General features: G+C 53.8%; 1 pseudogene; it reads left to right on the top strand.

Annotated features, from left to right (window-relative positions):
• The first annotated feature begins 4,969 nt into the window (after nt 1-4,969).
• On the top strand, nt 4,970-11,688 carry LOC136476430 (probable mixed-linked glucan synthase 6; annotated as a pseudogene).
• Nucleotides 11,689-14,786: the final 3,098 nt, after the last annotated feature.

Consider the following 14,786-nt stretch of genomic DNA (forward strand, 5'->3'; position numbering starts at 1 on the left):
CCAACCAGGCAACCACACACATCAATACGCCGAATCACCGGCCATACTTGAAAACAACCACTCGCACGAGGTTGTGCCTTTCGTTAAGTTAGTGTAACTTTTGCATTTTATACAAAAGGGAACTATATATATGGGTCAATTTTCATATGTGGCGGTTGATAGACCAAGTTACCAAATATTAGTCTTCAAAGGAACCACCCGATAACGGTTTTCATTTGCTTTAAGTCAACAGATAGAAGGTTGCATTGTTGTATATAGACGACAATGTGTCGGTTATCCTTGTGAGTGGATAGATTTGGATTATAACAAAGGGTTATATTGAAAGAAAAAAAGTACTCCCTTTGATCATTAATATATGACATTTTGATTAAGATATGGTCAAACTTATGAAAATTTGACTATTATAGCTTATTTAATTTGGAAATATAAAAATTGCACGTGTAGATTTGTCTCAAAAAATAACGTTTCCATAATCCCATACATTCGTTACACACTATAGCTATATTTAAAATTCAACAGAAATTTTGCACTTTGAAGACCACAAAATGACCAAAAAAGACATATTTTATTGGAGGAAGTAACTGTCACCTTGATCATAGTTCTAGATTATGTTAAGACATTGGTCATTTACCTATTGCCTCTAGATATATTAAGCTTGAAAGGAACTGTTCAAATGTGGTTTTGCATAGAGTTAAGTTAGGTAACTTTGCGTCCCAAAGAAAATCTTAGTCCAATTAACTAGGCGATCTTACCAAATATTTGTTTCTAAAGAAACCGTTCCTCACCGTTGTGCATCGCACTAAGTTAAGGTCCGACTCCGTACATGACAGTAGGTTGGCAACGGATAGGATCAGACCTATTTTGAGCATGGTTTTGGGAACCTGTTCCTAGTTTTAAGGAAAATAAAGCAATAGGTGTACCTTGCAATGGTATATGTGGTACAATTTATAAGTTGCTTACTTATGGGTAAAACTAGTTGAAATGAACAGCTAAAACGGTGTTATTTCTTTGCAGCTTTTCTTGGTCGGGGTGACCTAAGTACTAACGAGTGATTTTCCTCTGTTTACGTAGGTTGAATAGGGCCATCAATTACTGCCGATCCTTCCTGGGCCCTTTGTTGGGGGGCAGCCTATGCAGACAAGGGCATGGCACCTATGCAGGGAGTCGAGTGGTCGTCACTCATCAGGCAATGGAAGCAGGGCGCAGTAACTGTGGGTCGGTACAGAGCTAGCCCAGCATGGACGCAGACGGGTCGGGCAGCATCGGATCGATCCTGAGCGCCGGGCGGCGCCACCGATGGATGACGACATCACACCGTCGCCGTGCCGCGCGCACGTACGGACGGCGTGCTGTCAGCAACCTCGCGGTCGCGGAGGAGCCTTGCATTGCGCGGGTACACGATCGGAGCGGAGGTGGTGGTGGCACTAATGGCGTCGCCGGGTGGGGGGACGGGTTAACGTGCCGGCGTTTGCAGTTGGATCTCCGTGCGTGCGGATGTGTGTACTCCATCACCGGAAACCGTTGGAGCCACCGGGGCCGGGGATTTAATCACCGTACTAGGTACGTTTACGTACGCGTACTGCACTGGTGGATCGAGATTTTTAGTGAATGACTAGATGATCTCTGACGCTCTCGCTCACATGGTTAACTGTGTGCATGTATAGGCGTCGTCGGTGAGAGGCTGTGAATCGAGATGACGATGGGCGCATCGATTTTCACCGTGACGGATCGACGGGCGGACGACGGCACAGAGATGGGCAGGTCGATGGAGGTCGGGCCGGTCGGTGGACGCGCGCGTCCCCGTCGTACCAAGTAGTGCCACTACCCTCTGGCTCGTGCGTGGTGGATGGATCTATCTAGTGGGGCGACGGCGCGGCCATGCGCGCAGCGACACAGGTCACAGGGCCGGCCGGGGTTAGTGTGTGAGTGGTCGCGTGGACGCTAGCCTCGCCCTCACCCCCGTTAGTTCAGGGGGCGCCATCAACGCCACGGCGTAATGCACTACTAGGCGACGGCACCACACATACACGACGATTTTCACGCACAAGCGTATGTGTGTTAAGTAAGTACAGGCGCGCCCGCCCCAAATTAAAAGCAGCATTCGTCAGCTGTACATTGTACTCTATGCATCGTATACCGCATGCCTCCTGTTGGATATGTCATGGGTTTGACCCGTATAATATTTAATAAATCAAATAAACTTTATGGTTGATAATGTTAAGTGTTGTATGGTTTAATACCGTACGAGATTTTGACTGAATGTTTACTCAGCTTATTTGGTTGGAAATTATTTATCTTAATTGAGAAGCTGAGAAAAGGACACGTGTGCCACACACGCGAGTGGGTGGGCGTGGGCGAGCGGGTGGGCGTGGCTAGGTTTTGCCCCTTAATCCACAAAATCACGGAAATTTCTCTCTTTTATGGTCGAGGCGAACTGATTGCGTTAGTTATCGTCTCTTCGTGTCTCCGTCTCCTAGGTTCCTCCGCTGCCTTTCTCCCTCCTCTGGGTTCCTCCGCTGCCTTTCTCCCTCCCCGTCGCAGCCAAATCTGAAGTCCTCCGTCAGTCCAGTTCTTCCCTTCGCTTCCGAGAGACCACATCTCAGTCGCCCTTTGACTTTTTCCGCCCCGTACCTCTGCTCGCACGGAGTAGCGGGAGAGCAGGTGCCTTCGGAACCCCCGCCCGCTTGCGAACCTTGCATGGAGTGTGCGACGATTAGGTTTTTGGGGACCGATTCCGCGACTGCTCGTCCGACGTCTTCTTCCTGGTGATCGCTCGCGGGACCTGTCTTCTTTCTGTTGATCGATCGCGGAACCCGTCTTCTTCCTGGTGACCGTTCGTGGGACTGCACTGGGAACACCTTCTTGCATCGACTGTGGTTCACGACTTCGAGCAACGCACTATGTCGACTGGGTACAATCTTAACTCTGAGATTATCGCACTTTGCGTTCTTACTGTATCGGTCTGTATGTTATACTTGCATGCTGTAGCGTTTGTTAGTGATATACACATGCACATATATGTCGTCACAAACCTGCTGATGTTTTATTTCTGGATTAATCGATCATGAAAATGCCTAATTATCTAACACCTCCTAGTTCGTGTTCTGTCGCTACCTAGCAGCTCGTCGTCGCCGCCGCCGCCCATCGATCATGCTTGATGCTCGTTACTTACTAGCCTGTTCGGCTGATATTAAAGTCAATTAAAGCTGTTTCGTTGTGAGAGAAGAATACTGTAGATTAGCTGATAAGTTGCGCGTGAAGGTGACGACGGACGGAGGCCGGAATTCCAGGTTTTGCACGTACACAGCTCACACGAATGACGAATTCCATTTGACAACCTGTATGTGTATGTAGAAACGCGCGCGCGCGCACGACGCTGGCCGGTAGTCCTGGTCCCGGTCCCGGCGAGGTTTTTGACCTGGGGCAGAGAGGTGCACGCCCCGGGGACCATGTCGCGGGCGCGGGCGGAACGTGGTGGTTTCCCCGTGAACCCAATTGGTTGCAAGGGAACAAAACACCCTCTGGCCCTGCGTCCCTGCCTGCGCTGTGACCTGAGTAAACTCGCTCGATCACTCCGGCGCCGGGCCCCCAAGGGCCATGGCATGGAATCTACAGAGGCATACATGCCCATGCACGCGGTTGCAGATTGCAAGGCAGGGTGAGGGATTGGGAGGTGGATGCATGAATGAAGACGCCACGGAACTTTCCGTGGAATCAACCCGCTGCAGCCCCCGATCGGATCCACCGCGGCACCGTGTGCCCTGCAATCAATAACCCGGCTTCCTTCCCGGAACCTTAAGGTTTGGCTTGGAAAGGTACCCTACCCAGCTCATGACGGGAGCCTGCTGCCATTGCCCTGCGCTCAGCTGCTGCTGCCAACGCCATCGCCATGTACACGCATGTAGTACTGCGAGTCCAGCACGACGGAGGGACGGACCGGACGTAGTACCTGCGCTGCTCCCGTCCCAGCGTCCCTCATGTTCCATTGATGGAAGGGAAATGGAAAGGCAAACGCAAGGAATCTTCCAATCAGGGGACGCGCGAGGACGTTAGCTAGCTATCCTGCTTCTTCCTCCTCGATGTCCACCCTCAGGACTCAGCGCGTAAAAAATACAGGAGCATAGTAGCAAAAACAAACTAATCATTACCGTCGCTTTATTCTATTCCCCGCCGATTTGTGGGTGCCTAGGTTAATCATGTGGCGCAATGCCAATGGGAGGAGAAATCCGCACCATATCTGGCCGTGCCCGGGGCGAGCGATGAATAAATAAATAAATAAACTTTTTATTAATTAGAGCGCCGCAAATTAATAATCAGGCGGAGGAGGGTATAGTCCTGCAGCTGCTAGCTAGTGCATGAAGCCAGGGGGATCACATGGGGGTTAACACGGAATATTAGCGGAAGCAGCCTGGTAGGTAGGTGCCCCCATATGGGCCTCTCATGGCGCCTGTTCATAGCGCAGCTTGCAAATGCCTGCCTGCCACTGCCACCTACATATACGCGCACAGCTCACCTTCTTCTTCCTTCATCACACACAGAGAGTCGGCGGCCTGCTGATTACCCATATAAATCGTGGAGGGAGGGGGGGTGCTTGCCTTCCAAAACTCACCACCACTCACGCATATCCAGCTCGCTCGCTCTCACTCACACGCGCATAGGGACAGACGACGCGCACATTGACAGAGCAGCTGAGTGAGTAGATACCTACAGCTACAGAGTGTGAAGAAAAGAGAGAGGGGACGTGTACAAAAATACAGAGGAAGCTTAGATAGCCTCCCCTGCCTGCCTTGCAAACCCACCCGACCGACACTCGGCTAGTGAATTCCGGCCCATAATTTCTATATATCCCGTCCCTCCCCCCCACGTACTTTACTCGGCATCTCATCTCCCTCCCACACCACCACCCCTCGCCCCGCGCCACCTTCTCTTCTCCCTCTCCTCCTCCGCCTCTCTCCATCCTTCTCATACAACCCAGAAGAGCAGAGAGAGCTTCGCATTCCTGGTCTCCGTCCTCCAATCCCCCGCTCGGCCTCTTCTCTCTTGCCTCGAGAGAGAAGAGCCACCACCGTGTCCGACAAAGCGGAAGGGGAGGGCGCGCCCGGCATTATGGCGCCCGGCGGCGGAGACGGCCGGCGCAACGGCGAGGCGGCGACAGGACAGCAGGCGAAGCGGCGCCAACAACGCTAAGGCGAAGCACGGGTGCGTGTGCGGGTTCCCCGTGTGCGCGTGCGCCGGCGCCGCCGCGGTGGCGTCCGCCGCCTCCTCCGCCGACATGGACCGCGTGGCGGTCGCCGCCACCGAGGGCCAGATCGGCGCCGTCAACGACGAGAGCTGGATCGCCGTCGACCTCAGCGACGACCTCTCCGGCGACGGCGCCGACCCCGGCGTCGCGCTCGAGGACCGCCCCGTCTTCCGCACCGAGAAGATCAAGGGCATCCTCCTCCACCCCTACAGGTATATATGCAATCCTCCTGCCTTTCTCCGCTTCTCCTGTGTCTCTCTCTGAATTCACCTCGCCGGCACACACGTCTGCATTGACCGGCCTCGCCGCCGTAGCATCTACTCCCAACAACGCTGTCAAGCGCCCAGTCTCCCACTCCAAGCACTCTAGCTAGGAGACTTGCAGCAGTGGATTAACAACTAAACAAAACAAAACCAGGCAGATAAATTTCAATCTCATCAATCAATCTGGGCTCAGACCCTAGACATCAGAAGACAAGTGCACGTTACCGTTAGGCAGGGGACCCCCCCGAAGCCCCGACCTGGGATACCGCGTCTCCCGTTGGGCTGTCGGCACTGGCGTCACCGCCATCTGCACTGTGGGCCGGGCCAGCTGGACGGGAACGTTGGGAGGGAGGGAGTTTAATTCGTGGTCGGGCACTGCCACTGCCAGGTGGGGCCGGCCTCTGCCCCTGGCGGCTCATAATTTTTTTCTACCTGCCCCGGAGTCGGTGAAGGTGAAGCCACCACCGTCGGTGTTGATGGCTGGGTGGGTCTGTGCTAATTACCCACAGTGGGAATCCGAGGTGGGCGGTGGGCGGCCGTTCTGGTGAAATCCATGAATGAATGCTTTCTTCAGATTGCCTGCGTAGCAGCCTAGGATGCGTGGCTTGCATGTGACTCCAAGCAAGCCATCATTGAAAAGCCTCCAAATTCCGGTAAAGGCCATTGATGATTAGCGAGAAAGTCCGCGTAATAACTGCAAAGCTCCTTGTGCTGTGTGTCTGTCCACTAATGTGTTTTTTTTCCCGTTGTTCTTTTGGGCCGTGGGGGGTTAAGGTGAAAGTGGTATGACCTAGTTTTGGACCGGAGGAAAGAAGGATGTTTGTGGAAAAATGAAAAGGAGGGTGAAAAGAAAAACAGAAAGGGGGACTGGTGGTGGTGTTGGGGGTGTTCCAGTTGTCGCCTCTCCCTTGGGGTGTTGGATTTTTCTAGAGGGCTCAACTGTCTTTTTGGGGTTGCATCTAATCCTAGCTTTGATGCATGAGCTTGGGGCATCCATCCAAGGAAAAAGACTAGCACATCTCCAAAAGCACACGCTTTAGATAGAGGAAGAGAAAAAAGATGGGGGAGGAAGAGGTAGTGGTAGCTCCACATTAGCCTCGGCATGGTGACGACAGCTCGAGATGGAGGGGATTAGATTTCGGCCCATTTACAGCTCAGACCATAGCAGTACGTACTTGGCTGTAGCGTACAGTACGTATACTTGGTAGTATAGGATTTGCTTTCCCGAGTCCACGCTGTACAGCAGCACCGCGCGCGACCCTCACATGGGATTCGGCTACTACCGGAGCATACACACAGGAGTGGTGGGAGGGGAGCTTGGCCCGGAATTATTCCAGGGAAGGATAGGCTCTCGTCGGGTTGAGCTTATAAGTCAGAATCAGTCCTATTTTTTTAGTCATGAAACAATGTTTTTTTATTACAATAAATTAGCCCTAGGTGAAGGACCCCCAAGTGGAAACAAAAGAAATCTGTTGTTTCCAGAAGGAAAAATAGAAGGTGGAGGGGGGAAAAGAAGACCGTTATTCCTTGCAAATCTACGCCGCTCTGCCTCTCGGGGGCGTGGGGTCCCCCCGAGCGGCGGCCTTGCCTGGCTGGCAGGCGCTGGCGCTTTCACGCCGCGGGCCCCGTGGACTGGACGCGGACGGGCGGGTGCCCCGCTTGTCGGTGGCGTGGCGTCGTGCCAGCTCACGGGCATTGACTGCCACCCGCACCACGCCAGCGGTTCCGTTCCCCTCGCGCTCACATGATTGGTCGGGTGGATTCCTCCTCCTCCTCCTCCGGCTTTTTCGCCACGGCCGTGCCGTGTGCCGTGTGCCGCGCCGCGGCTGGACGGACGCCCCTGGACAGTGGATACTGGACTGGACGGCAGCACGCACACGCATATGCTCGCCTCAGGCTGTGAGAGGCCGCCAACATGATGCATGTTCCCTCCCCAATTATTGCACGACCCAACATCGTGCATGCACTCAATCACCACTCACGCTTTGTTTTTTAGTATTTATCATCACTGTTATTGCTGTTAATCACCACCATGATTATGAAAATTATTAAATTTAAAATTTGGGAATTGAATTTTAACTAATAATAACGATGCGTGTTGGTGAATCCGTGTTCTGCCGCAGGGTGCTGATCTTCGTCCGTCTGATCGCGTTCACGCTGTTCGTGATCTGGCGTATCTCGCACCGCAACCCGGATGCGCTGTGGCTGTGGGTGACCTCGATCGCGGGCGAGTTCTGGTTCGGCTTCTCCTGGCTTCTCGACCAGCTCCCCAAGCTGAACCCGATCAACCGCGTCCCGGACCTCGCGGTGCTCCGGCAGCGGTTCGACCGCGCCGACGGGACGTCCCGCCTCCCCGGGCTGGACATCTTCGTGACCACGGCGGACCCGTTCAAGGAACCCATCCTGAGCACGGCCAACTCCATCCTGTCCATCCTGGCCGCCGACTACCCCGTGGAGCGCAACACGTGCTACCTCTCCGACGACTCCGGGATGCTGCTGACCTACGAGGCCATGGCGGAGGCCGCCAAGTTCGCCACCGTCTGGGTGCCCTTCTGCCGGAAGCACGGCATCGAGCCCCGCGGGCCCGAGAGCTACTTCGAGCTCAAGTCGCACCCGTACATAGGCCGGTCGCAGGAGGACTTCGTCAACGACCGCCGCCGCGTCCGCAAGGAGTACGACGAGTTCAAGGCGCGCATCAACGGGCTCGAGCATGATATCAAGCAGAGGTCCGACGCGTACAACGCCGCTAGGGGGCTTAAGGACGGCGAGCCCAGGGCCACCTGGATGGCCGACGGTAACCAGTGGGAGGGCACATGGGTCGAGCCCTCCGAGAACCACCGCAAGGGAGACCACGCCGGCATCGTCTATGTGAGTCTTCTTCTTCTTTCTTCTTTAAATTATTACTAGTACTTCCCTAGATTATACTACTACTAGATTGATTTTTTGCATGAATGTGAATGCATGTCTAGCTGGCTAGAGAGTGGGGAACGCATCAGCATCCTTGCAGTGATATGGCACATGTGGCCGAAATCGGTTAGTAGATGAAGGGTGTTTTTCCAAGGGGTTTGACGGAATGGACGGGGCTGATGGTCGAGAGGGCAACCACCGCCGCGTACACTAATTCCGCAGCTGTACAAATACCAGTGTCCACCACCACCACCATTGAATTGAATGGACGACGCCACGGCGGATGATGCGTCCACCATGGGATGGGCGGGCAGACACAGACAGAGCCATCCATCTAGCCCCATTGAACCCCTAGCGTGACGGAGGTGGTTGGGGTGGTCCTATCGCCCCCCGACACCACCACGGCATCGCCTTTAAATCCAAATTCAATTAGCCACTGGTGGATTCCTGATTAGGGCTGTGATGTGCAGCTGTGGTGCTGTGTGTGCTGCCTTTCTTCGGTCGCCCTCAATCATTGATTCCCCGGATAAATTACTCTGCTCTACCCACCTGTAGTAAATTAATTAACTTAAGGAATCACCACTTGGTTGACAGTTTTATTAATTGACCGCCAGGTTCGCTTTCACTTTCACCCAAGTACTGTAGGAGAGGAGTAACTAATTACTACTGTAATTACACATTGACATTTACCATCGCAAAGTTAACCAACCCGCTCGGTAATTAGCAGTAATTACCCGAGCTGAGGCACTGCAAATGTTAAAAAAAATTACCCTCAGTAACTAACGGTGGCGCTCCATGGAAAAAAATGCAGGTGCTTCTGAACCACCCCAGCCACAGCCGTCAGCTCGGCCCGCCGGCGAGCGCGGACAACCCGCTGGACTTCAGCATGGTGGACGTGCGGCTGCCCATGCTGGTGTACGTCTCCCGTGAGAAGCGGCCGGGGTTCAACCACGAGAAGAAGGCCGGCGCCATGAACGCGCTGACCCGCTGCTCCGCCGTGATCTCCAACTCGCCCTTCATCCTCAACCTGGACTGCGACCACTACATCAACAACTCGCAGGCGCTGCGCGCGGGCATCTGCTTCATGCTCGGCCGCGACAGCGACACGGTGGCGTTCGTGCAGTTCCCGCAGCGGTTCGAGGGCGTGGACCCCACGGACCTGTACGCCAACCACAACCGCATCTTCTTCGACGGCACGCTTCGGGCGCTGGACGGCATGCAGGGCCCCATCTACGTCGGCACCGGGTGCATGTTCCGCCGCATCACGCTCTACGGCTTCGACCCGCCGAGGATCAACGTGGGCGGGCCGTGCTTCCCGTCGCTGGGCGGCATGTTCACCAAGACCAAGTACGAGAAGCCCGGGCTGGAGCTCACCACCAAGGCCGCCGTGGCGAAAGGCAAGCACGGCTTCCTGCCCTTACCGAAGAAGTCGTACGGCAAGTCGGACGCGTTCGTGGACACCATCCCGAGGGCGTCCCACCCGTCGCCGTTCGCGGACGCGGACGAGGCCGCCGCCATCGTGTCCGACGAGGCGACCATCACCGAGGCCGTGGCGGTGTGCACGGCGGCGTACGAGAAGAAGACCGGGTGGGGCAGCGACATCGGGTGGGTGTACGGCACGGTGACGGAGGACGTGGTGACGGGGTACCGGATGCACATCAAGGGGTGGCGGTCCCGCTACTGCTCCATCTACCCGCACGCCTTCATCGGCACCGCCCCGATCAACCTGACGGAGCGGCTGTACCAGGTGCTCCGCTGGTCCACGGGCTCCCTGGAGATCTTCTTCTCCCGGAACAACCCGCTGTTCGGGAGCACGTTCCTGCACCCGCTGCAGCGCGTGGCGTACATCAACATCACCACCTACCCGTTCACGGCGCTGTTCCTCATCTTCTACACCACGGTGCCGGCGCTGTCGTTCGTGACGGGGCACTTCATCGTGCAGCGGCCCACCACCATGTTCTACGTGTACCTGGCCATCGTGCTGGGGACTTTGCTGATCCTGGCCGTCCTGGAGGTCAAGTGGGCGGGCGTCACCGTCTTCGAGTGGTTCCGGAACGGCCAGTTCTGGATGACGGCCAGCTGCTCCGCGTACCTGGCCGCCGTGTGCCAGGTGCTGGTGAAGGTGGTGTTCCGGCGGGACATCTCCTTCAAGCTGACCTCCAAGCAGCCCGCGGGCGACGAGAAGAAGGACCCCTACGCCGACCTCTACGTGGTGCGCTGGACCTGGCTCATGGTGACCCCCATCATCATCATCCTCGTCAACATCATCGGATCCGCCGTGGCCTTCGCCAAGGTGCTGGACGGCGAGTGGACGCACTGGCTCAAGGTGGCCGGCGGCGTCTTCTTCAACTTCTGGGTGCTCTTCCACCTCTACCCGTTCGCCAAGGGCCTCCTCGGGAAGCACGGCAAGACACCCGTGGTGGTGCTCGTCTGGTGGGCATTCACCTTCGTCATCACCGCCGTGCTGTACATCAACATCCCCCACATCCACGGGCCCGGCGGCAAGCACGGCGGCGCGATCGGAAAGCACGGCGCCGCCCACCACGGCAAGAGGTACGAGCTCTACGGTTGGCCCTGAGGGACCGAGCAGCCAGCCGCCGCCGCCCAGCATCGTCATGCATGCACATACCTGCCCTGATGATGATGATATGGTGAGCCGGCCGCGAAGGAGAAGAGTACGTTCCCGTTCATCCATCCATCCATCCTTAGTACTACCTGGTGATTGGTTGATGAAGAGTGAAGACTACACAGCAGCCCCCACACACATTTGATCGACCCAGCGACGTACCCGCCAAAATTTGATTTTTCTTCTTTCCTTTTTGCCCCCCCCCCCCCCCCCCCCTCCCTTTATTCTTTTTCTTTTAGTTTTGTCCAGAAATTGAAAGATGTGTTGATTTGATTTAGTTTTTTGAATTACCGTACCCGTGGTAATTAATTATGTACCTACTTATATATATACATTACATTACGCCGAAGAGGAAGGAGGAAGGAATCACAACCTTGTATAAGATAATAAGAAGAGAGAAATGGGGAATGTAGGTGGGGCTTACGGGTGGGGCCGGGGTGTCAGTGTCTACTTTGTCTGTACTGTACATGCTGGAGTGGAGAGGAGTCACATACAGAGAGAGTGAGAGGGGGTCTAGGGCCCGGCTTTGGGGTGGTATTCTTTTAGTATACGGAAAAAACACAATAAATTTAATTTCATTCTTGTTCTTGGAAAAAAATGCTTGTGTGCACACCCTGCTGTGTCCTCCTGGACTGGACTATGTGATCCATCAGATCTTGGCCCCGGTCGCTTCGCTGAAAAAATAAGCCAAATGGCTCCTTCGGCTTATCCCGTATTTAGCTTGTTCGACTTGTTTTTTCAGCCGGAACAGTGTTTTCTTTCACAATAATTCAGCCAGAACAGTGTTTTTTAGCTAGTTTCAGCCAAGATTCAGACCAGCGAACGAGGTCATAATATACTATTCCGGCTGATTTGTTGCGAGAGAAAAGCACTGTTCCGGCTGAAAAATAAGCTGAAAAAGACGGATTATAAGAGAAGCGAATAGAGTGCTAGTATGTACTGTACTGTACTGTTGTATACTACCACCACCACCTATGTTGTTAGTAATTGATACTACTACTCCACAACTCTGCTGATCTAATTAATGTTTTGTTTTATATGGCTATGATTAGTCAATGGTGAACTAGCTGGAACGATGTGTTGGACTGTTGGTTTTGTGTGCTACTAGTGCTTGTTGTTTGTTGCGTGTGAATGGGAATTTCTTGAGCTCTTCGCCATGGCGCGGGCGTTGTTTTGACTTGTGAGCTGGTTGATGATGCTCTAGGGCCATGCGATGGCATGGCCGTGCTTGTTAAGTTGTCCTCTGTTGGAGCACGGCGCGGCATCGTGCAGAGCAGAGGAGCAGTAGTGGCTTTGCGTGGCCTGTGATTTGTGAGTGGTTAGGCAGGTAGCGGCCTAGCGGGAATCTTGTGCTGTGCCAGCAGGACTTGACTCGAGAGGCTTCTTCAACTGAACGTGGATGCGTTGATGAGAGGGAGAAAGAGTCATGTGAACAAGCATGCCATACTTGTTCGGCAAACGCGGCGCCTCTGTCCTTGACTCCATGCCATACTTGAGTGGACAACATGGCGTTTGTTGGGACAGAGCAGAGCAGCATGGGTTTCCGTTTTCAAGGAGGTTGGTGGCTAGGCTCTGTGTCTATTGTGTAGTCGTAGGGAACTGCTGGCAGCTCTGCATGACTATATGTACAACAAATATATATCATTTATAGCTTTTCAACGTTTTTACACGTATATTTAGTACTCATAACAAAAAAAGCAAAATATTTTTCATCAAATTAGAGTGAAACAATCAAATTTTTATTTATGCAATTGAATTTTCTATAGGTGGCTCTCGTCGTGATGATGGGGGCGGTGGCCATCCTCGTCGTCGTGGTGCTTTGGCCCCGCGCGCCGTACGTGGCGGTGCGGGGGGCGAGCCTGGACGTGCTGCTGTATGAGTCCCACTACGACCCGGACAAGGGCTATCGCGGGAACCTGACAGTCTTGGAGGTCGCGCTGCTTCTGGAGGCCCACAACGACGCCGATCATTCCGCGGTCACCTTCTCCCAGCTCGAGATCCGCCTCGTGTTCGCCAACGTGACGGTCGCGGTGGTCCGCGCCGACCCCTTCCGCGTACGTGCCTAGGGCACCCTGCTGCTGCCGTACTTGGCGAGCGTGCACAACTTCCAGCTGAGCGAGCACAACTTCCAGCTGAGCGAGGACTTACACACATCTCAGTGCGAATCCAATAACATAGTGTGTCGGGGAAAAAACCCTTTTCGTTTGTTGGAACAGAGCAGAGCAGCAATGCGTGCTCTTTAGAGTCTTACTAGTAGTTACCGGTAGTCGTGGAGGTTGGTGGCATGCTCTGCGACTATTGTAAAGTCCTAGGAACTGCTGGCAGCTCTGCCGACACGAGACGTGGCCTGTTGTAAGGACGTTGTACTGATTGTATGTAATGGATGGGCGCCACAACCACAAAGCTTTACTACTTTGCTCTGTAGAAGACGGACCCCCCAAGCACGGATTGTCTCTTTTGGTGGATTAATGTCTCAAAAAGACGCCGTGCTTGCACGTACGACGCATATCCATCATGGTTCATGGACTGGCGGTGTGGTGTGAGTTACTGCACCATTTACCCGATCGATCTGCCACCCATTCCGTTATGATGGATGGATGGTGTCGTGTCTGTCACCAATGATGGCAAGCTAGAGTAGCTTTGTTTGCTTTGCTGTACCAACAAGGCAAGCCAAATATATGCGCTGATCCGATGACGGGGAGCGTAGAGTAGAGACTGGCATGCATGGAGAGAGCATGCACACGCCAGGAATGTATGCATGCCGCCCACCCCCTTTCTTCGATGTGCACGGGAGTAGGCAGGCACCAAACTCCCAATACTCTTTCTGATGGATATTGCAAATAAAGCGGCCTCCTTTCGGGCTTTGCCGAACCACTTCTGTCCGTCTCGTGCTGCTCCACATTGGGGATGCGAAATGTAAGGTGCAAACATTGTGCAATCATACACGTATCATTGAGCCTTGCCATGAAAGATTCCGTCTAGTAGTATTGTAGTCCATACATACACGCACCAAACGCTCTGTGCATGTGGGGTGTGAACTGAACTGTTCTCTGTACCAAACCCGTGCATACACAGTAGTAACACTGGCTAGTAGTCGTCGTAGATGTATACGCACTGTGCCTTTTCACGCCTCACCAATCTCTTATTTGCGTGTGTACGAAGCGCGCACGCGTGTGCGTGCGTATGGTGTAAGTGTGGAGTGTGTAAGTTGTGTGCGTCGAAGTTATACCCGATCAAAAAGAGAGAGAGAGAGAGATCGATGCTACGTGTTCACTCTCTGTCTCTGGTTACTCCCGTCCGTCCCAAGATAAGCGTACTTCTAGAGTTTAGGTAAAGAGACTAATGTTAGTGAAGAAATTACATATACGCTCCTATAAAAGGTGTAATCATTGCGCCTTGAACAGAGAGGAAGTAGAAAAAAACAAATAAAGTTAGTTTATCTAATACGTAGAGGTGCACTTATTTTAGAAAGAAAAAATTGAACTCTAGAAGGACGGAGGTGGACAAGTGGTGGGGAGGAGAGACATGGAAGAAAGAGACGCGAGAGGAGCAGAGAACAGCACGGACAAGGCCGAGGAACGTTGGTCACTCGGTTGGGCCATTTGCTGTAGGTGGGATCCGACTAGATGGGCCCTAGTCTGGGCCCGGCCTCCTCGCGCGAGATCCGGCTGGATCGAGCCAGGCTGTCTCCGATGGCCCACGAGGATCGGAGGTGCGTTTCGTCCCGGCCCCTCTTTCTGGCTGCTGC

Source organism: Miscanthus floridulus, chromosome 8 (genome assembly GCF_019320115.1).
Source record: "Miscanthus floridulus cultivar M001 chromosome 8, ASM1932011v1, whole genome shotgun sequence".
Taxonomy (NCBI): domain Eukaryota; kingdom Viridiplantae; phylum Streptophyta; class Magnoliopsida; order Poales; family Poaceae; genus Miscanthus; species Miscanthus floridulus.